Raw genomic sequence first — 4,378 nt, forward strand, 5'->3', positions numbered from 1 at the left:
TTTATATCTGCGTACCACTAGATCTTGTCAAGCAATGTAAACCTAACTTGTAAGTTATTTTAAGAAATACTGTTCTCAGACATTTTTCTTACTCTTGCCAGTATGTACTGGATCCACAACACCATTTTTTCAGCTTTGTTTGTTTGTATGCACTGAATCATACTGTCATGTAAGTAATTATCAAATAATCTGTAAATTTACAGCACTTCATGGATACAGTTTCATTTGTTAAACCTTTCTTTGACAAGCATTCCAGTACCCCATTGCAAGAATATTACCGTCTTAGTAAAAACATACAACAGCAAGAACAGAATAGCGAATTTTTCGGTATGCTACATTCTACGAAAGGAAACTTTTCATATATCACACGTATAAAACGCATATTTCTCGCGCTAATAGATCAGCATGGAAGGCTTTTAGTCTTAGCTATGTCGATCCCAAATCAATTCAGTGAGAAACATCCCCTGGCCTTGTAGTAGTAGTAGTAGTAGCAGTAATCGTATTCAGAGATATAACAAGAATTAAGTTGCCTTCAAATTCGTGCTTGTAGTATCAGAGGTAAAAATGGTGTATTCAATGCCATCTTCCGATTTCCTTTTCTTGTTTGGCGTTGAAAAAAAGCCAGCTAAAGTATTCTATTGAGGTATCTTGTAGAGTCACTTTATGTGACATAGCATGGTGAAACGTCTCTACTGATGGCTTCGAGAATAGTGTGGGTTACTTTATTGATTGTTAGCATTCAGTAGACCTGACACACACGCACGCTGTCTCGCTGTTCCCATGAAATTAACGAAATAAATACCATTTGAGTCATGAGTGCATTTGCTAGTTAATAATATAGTACCTTATTTTCGTTCATTCTAAACACATTTCCCACATAGAATTATTAAAAAAGAAAGAGGATGAAAAACAAGAAAAATGTAAAAGAAAAAGAGATGGGTCACCAAAAGTCCATTCATTGTGTGGCTTAAAATATGGGAAACAATTGTTGAGTGAAACACAAAGAGAATATGATGTTTGTGTTGAGTGCCTTCAAAAATACTTAGATACGAAATATCACTTCAGCTCCAATTACTTAGTTTTTAAGAGTTGTGTGAGCATTTTTAATATCAGTGTCTAATACATGTCTGGTAAATCTCGACTTGAAAAATATATATTAAATTAGTTTTGTTCCTTTGTTTGATGCTAAGCACAAAGCTACACAATGAATTGTCTGGGCGCTGCTTACTGTGGGTATCGAAACTCGATTTTATCATTTTAAGCTTTCAGACTTATCGCAGAGCCATAGTTAGCCCTTTGGTTCCAGCTTGACTCCAACCTGTTGGGACATAATGGGCACTTTTACCATGTTAAAAATATCTATGTCATGTTTATGTTTTGTTTATTGCATAAGAAAAAGTTGTCACCAGTTAATTTTTGTTCAGCTGTGAAATAATTTTCAATAACGAATTATTAACTTTAGAAGTTGTATGTTATAAGATCGATATTTGTTTTTTATTTAATGCATAACCGCCTGACACCCTTGCAATCACTATAACATAAATGTAACTATTATTGCAGGCCATGTTAGTGTAGGTGACACTCAATTACATCACACATTGGGCATGTGGTAGTAATAGTAGAAATTTCGAGAACTTCATGCGAAAACATTCTGGTAAATTTGGCAGATGCAGAACGTATGGATTTGTGTGAGATTGAACTATTGAAATAGACACTGGGAAACTAATATTCTCGAGCACTACATGGATTATGGAAAGCTTGCAGGGATGAGTGGCGTGCTTTGGACACAAAGGTTTCATGACGGAGCTTTTCGCATTGGAAACTAAACTGCATGATCGTCAAGTACAGCGACGTAGCGACAGGGACTGTAACGAACAAGCGAGACTTCAAAATCGTTCTAATATAGCACTAGAATTACCTGGGTTGTACTCATACCAAGAGCCGCCACACTACAGTCATTTTGACTACTGCGTTGTAAAGGTCAATATTAAAATTAAAGACAATTTATTGGATAGAACTCATAAGTTTATTTAAGTGCATTAAAGCCAAAACAACATGTTAAAATGAACAATCATGCATAGAGCTATTATTTAATAAATTAAATACTATAATAAAATAACCACATAAAAAAACTATCATGCAAGTAAAAGTATAACCAGGTGTATATACATACAAAACTTTAAATAAAAATTAGTAGGTATTTTTAAACAGTATATTTTGTAAAGAAAATTATGCAATTGTCATTATATAATGCGAATGCACTTTCATGTAAACAAACTTCAAGGTAACCTAATTAGCACAATCCACACAGATGAAACACTTTTCAACTTTTGCTGTGTATTTACCATACACAGAAGTGTTTCACACATGGGACATTTATCAGAAGTTTTATTGTTATTCCATTTAGATACCTGGCATTGTTTTCTTGTGTGTGTATCACTGAGTGCAGGTTAAGCTGCCTACCACTGTACAGTTTTCTCATTCATGTGAATTTGTCAGAGCTCTCTCGCTAGTTGGAAGATGAAATCCTTCCTACAGATATTTTCTCCAGTGCATTCCTTGTACAAAACAAAGGGACTGGTGGCTTCCAGGTCCAGGACATAGTAAACTATGGGAACTTCCCACATGCTAGAACCAGCTTTCACTGAGCACTCTAGAAAAGCATAGTCTCCAGGTTTTTTTCTTTTCACCAGTCCCAATGCCAAATGACATCTGAAAAGAGATGAGAATGTAAACTTTTTTTCCTCAGCTTGCACCGGTAAACAGTCAATGTAGCACAGTTACTATGTTTCAAAATTGCACTAGAGTACAGCTGTGGTTACAAGTTTTGTACACATAATGGAAGTTCTCTTCTTGTCTTGTTCACTGTTCCAATGAGGCTGTTGTTTTTTTTTTCAACTCTTTTGCCAATCCTATTGAAGTAAAAAATTGTCTATAGTCACATTCTTCCCCTTTTCCCAAGTACTGTGCCATAAGCCTGAGTACAACACTGTCAGTCAGTCTTTCACCAGTAGGGCGAGTTTCATTTTTGCCCGGGTAGGAGAAACCGTTCACAATGTACTTCGAGGCAACATTCACTACCAGCCAATACTTGATTCCAAGTTTGTCTAGTTTGTTAGCCATGCATTGTGTCCAACGACACCATGCTTTTATTGGAAACAACTGCAATGTTCTCACTCAACTTTAGCAGATATAACTTTTTTAACAAGCCTTTTATGTGGTACTTTGTCAAATGTTTTCTGAAAATCCAGATACACCAAATCCATACCTGTGCTCTCATCTACATAATCACTAACCTCTTAAAAGAATGTCTAAAGATTAGGGAAACAAAATTTTTCCCTAATGAAACCATTCTGACCATTTAACAAAATTTTATAGACTTTGCTAAACGACTTTGCAAAGCATGTTTTATCAGACTGTTAAAACATTTTCCCGCCACTAATGTAAGGCTAATAGGCCTATAATATTAGGACAATTTTTATCACTGCTCTTGAAAAGAGGAGTAACATTCACCAACTTCCAATCTTCTGGCACCTGCCTACTAGTCAAGGACTCATAAAAATAGTAAGAAATGGCTCACATATCCAATCCTTAACCTTCTTCAAAACCTTTGGATGAATATTATCTGGCTCAGAAGTTATAATACTGTTTAAATTTCCCAGTTCTTTTTCTTAACAAGCTCAGAGTATATGTGATCATTTTGTTTCCATCTAGCAACTGTTCAGGGTGAGAAATTGAAGAAAAATCTAGCCTTTAACTATCAGACATTAGCTTTCTTTTACCATTCCTCAAAAGCCCTACTCCCTTCCTAACATCTTGTTTACCCTTAATATATTTTCTAAATCCTTATTATTAATTTTGACATTTTCAGCCACATTTTTTCATATACTTTCTGATTTCTTAATTTCCTGTTTGACCATCTCTCTAGAACTGCTATAATCCTTCAAGTCTCCCATAATTACAGTCAATTTAACCTTCTTAAATTTATTGTTACGTCTCCGTTTGTTAAGTAACTTCGTTCCGACGAAACTTTAGCGACACAAGTTCTTTACTTAATAAAACTGGTTTATTCTTTCCGAATACAACTTTACCGATACACTCAACTTCAACAATCGCGCTAAACAAACGCTATAACAACGAACGTCAAAAATACTTCTGACCGCAGATCAATTACTCACTATCTACTCACACGCATTACCTTCCCCTCTTTTATATACCAGCCTACCCTATTTAGCAAATACTAGAGCATTCTAGAAATACATTCTAGAAACAAGAGGGCGTGAGAATTGTCACGTGATCTCGATGACGCAACACATGGAATCATTAAGGGGCTATCTCATGTTCTACTATAATCTATCTCCCTATAGTAATCGTGGAA

Source organism: Limulus polyphemus, unplaced genomic scaffold (genome assembly GCF_000517525.1).
Source record: "Limulus polyphemus unplaced genomic scaffold, Limulus_polyphemus-2.1.2 Scaffold123, whole genome shotgun sequence".
In the NCBI taxonomy this organism is placed as follows: Eukaryota; Metazoa; Arthropoda; class Merostomata; order Xiphosura; family Limulidae; genus Limulus; species Limulus polyphemus.